The 8,548-nt window shown below is 38.1% G+C and overlaps 1 protein-coding gene and 1 long non-coding RNA gene across 5 annotated transcripts in view; both read right to left on the bottom strand.

Moving 5' to 3' along the window:
• Window positions 1-4,261, bottom strand: part of sbspon (somatomedin B and thrombospondin type 1 domain containing) — a 17,774-nt gene extending 13,513 nt beyond the window's left edge. For 3 of the 4 annotated variants that reach the window (XM_017301960.1, XM_017301962.1, XM_017301965.1), the window contains exon 1: window positions 3,975-4,261. The gene's annotated coding sequence lies outside the window, so the exon portion shown is untranslated. Of the gene's footprint in view, window positions 1-549; window positions 569-3,974 lie in introns of those variants that run through there. The other variant, XM_017301964.1, reaches the window with a different exon arrangement.
• Window positions 4,262-6,600: 2,339 nt separating this feature from the next.
• Window positions 6,601-8,548, bottom strand: LOC103456674 (uncharacterized). The gene is made up of 3 exons (XR_532290.1): window positions 8,006-8,548; window positions 7,835-7,893; window positions 6,601-6,856 (listed from the first exon to the last, which is right to left on the bottom strand). It is a non-coding gene; the product is annotated as an uncharacterized LOC103456674 (long non-coding RNA).

Genomic DNA, 8,548 nt, shown 5'->3' with positions numbered 1-8,548 from the left:
GTTTTGGAGCAGATAAACACTGCCCTGGAGCAAGAAAACACCGCCCTAGAGAAGGAAAACACCTCTCTGGCGCAAAAAAGCACTGTCTCGGAGAAGAAAAAAGCCAACTTGGAGCAGAAAATCACTGCTTTGGAGCAGAACAATAACGCCTTAGAGAAAGAAAATACCTTTCTGGAGCAGAAAATCACAGTTTTGGAGCAGATAAACACTGCCCTGGAGCAGGAAAGCACCGCTCTGAAGCAAAAAAGTACTGTCTTGGAGAAGAAAAGAGCCAACTTGGAGCAGAAAATTACCACACTGGAGCAGGACAACAATGCCTTAGAGAAAGAAAAGACCTCTGTGGAGCAGAAAAGCACAGTTTTGAAGCAGATAAACACCGCCCCAGAGAGGGAAAACACCGCTCTGGAGCAAAAAAGCACTGTCTTGGAGAAGAAAAGAGCCACCTTGGAGGAGAAAACCACTGTCTTGGAGCAGATAAACACTGCCCTGGAGAAGAAAAACACTGCCCTGAAGGAAAGAAGCATCAATTTGGAGCAGAAAAGCACTTACTTGGAGGTATTAAACACCGCCTTGGAGCAGGAACAGATAACCTTGGAGAAGTAAGGCACCATCTTTGAGCGTATATCCAAAAACCTGCAGCTTGAAGTGGAACGGTTGGAGAAAAGGCTGAGGGACACAGAGAAGGAGCAGAAATAGCAGCAAGTAGTAGTACGTCTTGTCTAGCCATCACGAAGACAGCCAGTCCGTTTCTGACCAGCCACAGAAACAGCCACCCGTATTCAGACGTGTGGTCTGAGACTTCTCCACAACACTTTTGAAAAAGCAATATGCAATAGGTTTCTCCAGGGCTTTATAGCGAGTCCTGTGGGTCTCCTGCCTGACCTGAAGGGCTTCATAGTAACTGCATGGAGTTTGCATGTTCTCCCCATGCATGCGTGTGTTCTCTCCGGGTACTCCGGCTTCCTCCCAAAGTCCAAAAGCATGACCGTTAGGCACATTACAATCCTAACCATGGGATCACTAATCACATGTTTTGCAGCTGTACAGGTAAACAACGTGAACAGGTGACTTTTTTTTTTTTTTTTACTTGTCCGCAAGAGGAGTCTTTAATCCTTCGAAAACAATCCCGTATACAAGTTTTGCACTAAATGTTATGGTTTTTAGCTATTTAAAAACAGTTGACGAGATTTAAAGGTCTATAGGACATGTCGTAGTTTTATAAAACACACTTCGTAAACAACAAATTTAGTTGCTGACAGGACATGTCCGGTATCATGTGACACGTGAGAGCCTGACCTTTCAAGACATCAGGTGATCGCCTTTGTAAATTCACTCCCAGGTCAGAATTTTAACTGCGTAATTTGACACCCTGCCCTGCGCTGTGCACGTGCCCTACTGGCAGCATGGCCTGTTCCTGTTTCCTGCAAAACTCTCGCTACTGCTAGAGTTTTGTCCTTCTTCCTTCAGGTCAGTTCATTGGCGATTTATTTTTGGGAAAATCTATCATTTGTGATGGCACAGCAGGAGAAACAATGTTTTAAAGGCTTTGGAAGATGTTTTCTTGGGCACACGGAGCTTTTCTGATAGAAGCAGACGAAGCTGCGCACGGGAGTACCTGCGTTTTTGCTCTCCCAGGTTGTTTGGCAAGTTATTTTCTTTTACAGCAACTTTAGATAACATGACTGACTTAGTTATTTTGTCTTATATTACAGGGTATCAGCTGCTGAGATACAAGCAGAAAACAAGGCTTGATTCTTGAGAAGAGGGACAAAACAGCTCCTATGAATAAAGCACAAAATTTGAATAAAATATACACAAAATATAATTTTTTCAAATAACTGACTAACCTGGTTCATGTGAGCACAAAAATTTATGTTTTCCTCGTGTTTGTTGAATATCTTTTATTTTAAACCTTGTAGGTGGATGGTGTCTTTAAAATACCTTGTCCTAAAGCAGAACTCAATACATAATAGCTTAAAACAATTTAAAAAATACTAAAATAATATATTATGACAATTACCGTATTTTCCGGACTATAAGGCACACCTAAAAGCCTTAAATTTTCTCAAAAATCAGCAGTGTGCCTTATGTGTGCACTGAATTCCAAAATTTGTCCCTGACCATAGACATAATATAAGAATAGACGCCTCACGGACCGCTCTCGAGATTGAGGGCGGCCATCTTGGAAGGGTCGACTGCTCCACTCAGCGTTATATGTCTGGCAGGCACAATGACATATCAGCGCATTTAATTGATTATAACACGCCTTTTTGTCACTGGAGACCATATTCAAACATCTATCAAAGCTACATTTATAAACAATTGTATTTTTTAATTGTATTGATATGTTCAGCATATTTAAATATGCTTCGTGGGGAAAAAAATAGAATAGGAATAGAATATTCTGATATTGATGTATGATGAGCACTTACAATTTGACAGGACATGCCTTAGCAGGCCTTAGTAAGCCTGCTAAGTTACCAAGGTGCGTATTTTCTTCGAAACTCGGTGCTAATGAGAAAATGGGTGTCACATTTTGGTTCTGTGGAACATGCTGTTTTTCAAGTAGTAGTTCCCTCTAAATATTGCGAGGCACTGTTGAAAGTGGCACATGATGAGTCTGGGCACGCTGGTGTTATAAAAACATATGACCGAGTCCTTAGACACTTTTTTTGGCTTCGTTTGAAGAGGGATATTTCCTCCTATGTTAGGACATGTCATGTCTGTCAGCTAACTGCAAAGCCTAACCAACTTTTGAAACCCACTCCTTTATTACCTATCCCTGTTGCAACAGAACCGTTTGAGCACCTAATTGTTGATTGTGTAGGTCCCTTGCCAAGGTCGCGATCTGGGGCTTGCTATTTGTTAACTGTTATGTGCCAAAGTACTCGGTATCCGGCTGCTTACCCGTTACACACAATAACAGCAAAATTGGTGGTGCGTGCCCTTTCTCAGTTCATCTCTGTATTTGGCAGAGGTGTGACCAAGTCACTGTGTTGCAAGTCTCAAGTCTCAAGTCTCTGTCCTCAAGTCCGAGTCAAGTCTCAAGTAAAGACGGTCAAGTCAAGTCTCAAGTCAGGAACCTCGAATTTCAAGTCATTTCGAGTCATTTTTATTTCATAATTTGCAATTATACATAAAATTCAAATAATAGACCATTTGTTATTTTTAAAATCTGTATTTATCTCAAATGACAGAACGTGCAGCTGAACACAAAGTATAAAAAACATTTTTAAATTGGACCTCTTTATTGCGCAGTTCTGTTAAACTTAATATTCAATAAAAAAAAGTTTTCAAAAAATGAAATAAGTATATATGAAGTTATCACAAGTAAACTCAGGAAGGTCTGGTGCATTTATTTTTCTGCTTTTATTTCTAAGTATGTTAGTTTCAGTCCTCCATAAATATGGGCCAGATATTCTAAACACAAAATTTATTTGGGACAGTCACTGTATTTGGTCTGTTTTAACAAATAAACCACATGAAAAAATCTAAATTATTGCAAATAAAGTGGAGTGGTTTTGAATTTGGATGTGATGGTAAAATAAATATCTGTCAGGAAAAGTGGGTTAAATCTACAGCCAATTTCACATCTCAATATTGATAAAAACATGTGTGAATCAAGCTGGTCAGAACCACTAAACACAAAATAATGAATCTTGAATCGTGTCTGTGAATGTGCACGTGGCACATGGCAGACCAATCCTCGCTCCGACTGAGCTTCCAACCTAACAAAAAAGCCTGACCTGTGCAACAGGCCACAAACACGACAAAACTCTTTTTAAATCCTCAAATTATACAAATAAATTCTTCATAAACCCAATATATTACCCGGATAACAGTTTATATATTAACCTGATAACAGTTTATGACGGAGCATTTCTTCGCAAACAGCTACGTTTTTAGCGTTAGCTCTCCCCCAAAAGGAAAAGTACAACACGGTGAAAATGTAAGAAAATAAAMACAAAACTCACCAAAACCGATGTAACTTAGTTCTCATAAAATCTCCGTCAGTTTCCGACCAGGTAAATTATGTTTTCTCAACTATATTAACTTTTTCCGTTAATTAATAACTGCTCTTTTCCTATGATTCCTCCTCTGCTCTCTCCCTCAGGTTTGTGCACTGCAGAGGCTGTGACGCTGGTTCCTTAAAGGAGCAGCGACGTTATTTTCTGTCCACAGACTTTTAATCAACTATTTAATTCCTATTTATGTCAGATTTTAAGTGGGTTACCTTAAAAAAACCTATCAAAATTTCTTCTCTAACTGATCTGAAAGATACGCGAAAGGAAAAACTCTACATTTACCTCGTTATGTGCGCGCGGGGTAAGGCACGCTGAAGTGTATGGGAAAACATCATCGGCACGCCGCCCCCTCCAGACAGGGTTTTGGCGCCCCTATGCGTTTGCATGCGCTGCATACCCACTTTTTGCGCCACTGCATATATGCGACACCTCAGTCAAGACCTCTGCACAATAATTCAGCGCATGAGTGACAACTTTTTTTTCATCGCCGATGCAACATGTCTCTGTACAGCTAACTTTGCTAGCATCACGTCCACAGAGCTTACCTTACTTTCCAAGTGATGCTTAAACTTGGACGTCCCCACCGTCTGTGAAAGCAAAGGGCTGCTTATTTTACATGTCGACATGTCTTATGATTTATGCAGCGCTATTATATTACTGACGATAAGACAGATATCTTCTCCCGCTCAGAGGAAACCACTGCGCATGTCTTGAAGCTCCGCGTGGTAGTAAAGGGGAAGGGATGGGTGACAACAGACACGTAAGTCACGTTATTGCTTGGATCTTACGGAGCCACCTTAAGTCCCTGAACTTCACATTTTAACGGGAAAAAACAAGTACATCCATTATTAAATCTACTTAAGTAAAGTACAGATACACGAAAAATGTACTTAAGTACAGTAGATCCCACCACTGCCTTTATATTATTTAAATATTAAAGTAAACGAAAATACCAGTATATTTCTTTCAGAAACAGGAATATGAAATCCATAACTATCACCAATGTTATGCAATAGTAAATAAAGGTTTACTTTTAATGTTTGTATCTTATCTTGAACTATATAAAATTTCTATTAACCTTAAAATACAGTAACCTGAGTTTACCACTGGGTTACAATTTGTATTATGCTTGTAAAGTTGTTGGTTTTTGTAGATTACTTTAGAAAAAATTAATTTAAAACACTGTCATGAGATTTAAAAACATATTACCAAAATGTTTCTGTAACTTTTTTTTTTAAACAATCTGGCATGTTTCTGAATGAGAGGAAGATGAGTTTCCTTTCCAGAGTCAGAAACATTATCACTTCTACCTTCTAACACGCCTCTTCATCATGTCATGTTAAAAAATATACAACAGAAATTTTCACCCAGTTGTATCAATATCACCAGACCCTGAAATTAGCTCCATCATCACCAGTAACCAGGGTCTCGATCCCTGCAGACAAAAACCATCCCCAAAGCATAATGCTGCCATCATCATGTTTCACTGCAGAGACGGTGTAGTAATACAGTTTTAGTTTTTGTACTCTGTGCTAGAATGAAAAAAAGCTCAACTGTTTTTTTTTGCAACAGCAAAATGTTCCTTTATTGGTTTTTGAACGTTTTAAAAGTTTAGATTAAATATGCATTGATCTGTGGGTTGTGTCAGTAAAACTCAAAACTTTACATTTTGATGTGACAGATTACTGATAAAAGAACAATTATGAATTTGTTCACGACACATTTATTTGTTGTTGTTGTTTTAGACTTGAAGTAAAAAACTAACTATGTCATCTTCATATCAAATTTATGACCTAAGCAAAAATTTCTTTAAATAAAATGAAAGCTTTTATTTTCCTCCAAACAAAAGGACAGCTACTGTTGGCTTCCATTTTTGACAAATACAATGAACAACATTATTCAGAGACACAAGCTGCAGTTCATGCAGCAGTAAAACAAAGCATTATGTGGGAAAACACCACATTCTGGTATCTGTGGGTATGTCATTTCTGCTGTTATGAAGCTATGGACCACAAATTATGCTTCAGTGCAGAATTTAGCACGCTTCCACTATTGCAATGGCCAGACTTTCCTTTTGCTAGAATATAATAGAGATTAGAAAGAAAAATATAACCTCTTTGGAATAACAAAAATAAATTTATTTCATTTCAGGAAGACATTTAACAAGGCACAAGAGTTCAGCTAAGCTATGCCATTTATCCACATAAATTTGACTTGGTAAACAAAGCAGAAATGTGTTTGAAACTTTCTGTAACACTGGTGTAGTTTTAGACTCAAGCTGAACAACATCCACAGCACACACACAGAAACATGGCATCACTGCTTAATGGCCACTAAAGCCATTACAGAAATAAATATAACATGTTTCCATGCAGGTGTGGAAGGAAAAAACTACTGACAAATGAGAGTCTACACATTTCTTGTGTAAAAGTCGTCATCGTTGCCATTGGGAATACTGATTTGAAACTACATTTCATCACTTAAGGAGAGTCAGGAATCCCAAAAAGTAAGAAGCAGCCACGTTAAGCAGCCAAACAGTACCACTGAGGACAAACACGCCGTCAGAACAAGCCAGTGAAATGAATATGGTGCCCTAAGTGTTTTATTTTGTTCAGTTGTTGGCACAGACTCAAATGTCTTAATCCTGGGCCGTCGCGACTCAGAAGGGGGTGATTGTCAGGACGGAGATTTTTTAGATTTCTTGATTTTCTTCATCTTCTCATATCTCACCGTCTCACCTTCCAAAGAGGAGAGCTCAGAAATCCGGTGCATGAAAGAGCGAGGGGCTCCGATGATTGGGTCTGAATAAGTCTGGGCTACATGAAGACCACCTAGAGAAGGTTTTGGGTTGGAGAGAAACACAAATGAAAACAAGAGGTGAAATTACAAGGCAATTTATGCAAACATCACATTTCAGAGGCAGAAAACCTTGCTTAGGTAAAAAAAAAAAAAATAAATTCAAAATGTTCCACCTTTAATATTACCCATGAACAAGATCAGTGGTAAATTATTTAGCATCTGAGCCAAATAAAAAGTAAATAGCTTAACCTTCCTTCTAACTACATATAATAATTTGCTTGAAGTAACTTGTTATTGTCAAGCGTTTTTAGAAAACTCACAGTTGGATGGATTTACAGAGTTTGAATGCCATGACAACCAGCATCCACAAAAAGTAATTTCAATTGGCTGATTTCGACATACTCAAAATATTAATAGTAAAACATGGAATGATTACATGAACAGATATTGGAATTTCAACTGCTTCCATCCACAGCTCACTGAAGTAAAATATTCTCGTTGCTGGAAGAAACAGGACTGCTGGCAGACGCTTATGCCCATCAGAGTAGCAACAAAGGTCAGAAACAAAGTGGGCATTCTTCACTATTCTTAGTTCTTTTTTCATTCTACTTTTTATCTCAAGTGGACATTCTCAGACAGATGGGGTTCTCCACAGGGAACCTTTAAATCCCAGAGTTGGGTGCCGATAAGTTAGGTCTCTGCTCGGACTTCCTGTTGCTTTTTTTATGCCTAGATGTTTATATTTTTGCATGTATGTAAAGTGCTATACAAATAAAACTGAAATGGTCTTTTAGCTGCTTTCTTGCCTTGTGTTTGTTTTCTTTCTGTTACTGTTTTTTTTATGGATATTATATACAAGAAGATTTTTGTCAACCTTGGACATGAAAATGAAGATAACTTATGATCTTCAACTGCTATATCATACAGCCCCCCAAACAACTTTGTGGGGGTTTGCTGAAAATGTGGCTCGCATAGGACCACCTCTGTATTGGTGTCTCATCCAAACTTACTTTTCTGATTGTTTTTAACAGTCACCGGGGCGGTGTAGGTTGGATAATGTAACTTGGGCCTGCAGAACAGAACAGGAACAGAAGAACAGTGAAGTCGACAGTGGGCTGGGAAATATCTAACACAATCTTAGAAAGCTGAGATCAGACTTAGTTTAGAAAGCAGAACAATACCTGCTAAGCTTGCAGCTTTCCACGGAAAAATTGTTTTTGCCATTTAAGATTAAAGTGGAGGGTGAACTGAAGTTCACCTCAGAGAGTCTAGGGTCTGCAACCTGTGTCACCGGAGCCGCAAATGGCTCTTTGGACACTCCATATTGGCTCTTTAAACTTTGGCTAAAACAGTGAAGAACAAACAAATAAAAAAAAAAAACATACATATAATAAATGCAGATTTTAGAATTTATTTAATTTGTTTTATGTTGTTATATTGTTTTGCATTCTGCATTAAATTTCCACAACAGAATGACACAAACAGTGACATTTATTATTTCATCACTACATTGGAAACTAAATTTTTCTTTTTTTTACTTGAATAATTTTCGACAATCACCAACATTCTACTGAATAAACTGTTTACTGTTTGGAAATGTCTTTAAATAATAAAAATGAACTAGGTAGGCTTTTGCAGTTGTCTTATCACTTGATGCATCCCATAAGAGACAAGAACTATAATTATTGCAATGTGTGCTACTATGATTTTAAATATTTTTGTTG

The sequence above is a fragment of the Poecilia reticulata genome, linkage group LG20, assembly GCF_000633615.1.
Source record: "Poecilia reticulata strain Guanapo linkage group LG20, Guppy_female_1.0+MT, whole genome shotgun sequence".
In the NCBI taxonomy this organism is placed as follows: domain Eukaryota; kingdom Metazoa; phylum Chordata; class Actinopteri; order Cyprinodontiformes; family Poeciliidae; genus Poecilia; species Poecilia reticulata.
The sequence above is the reverse complement of the archived record's forward strand: the minus strand, read 5'-3'. Positions and strand labels throughout refer to the sequence as shown.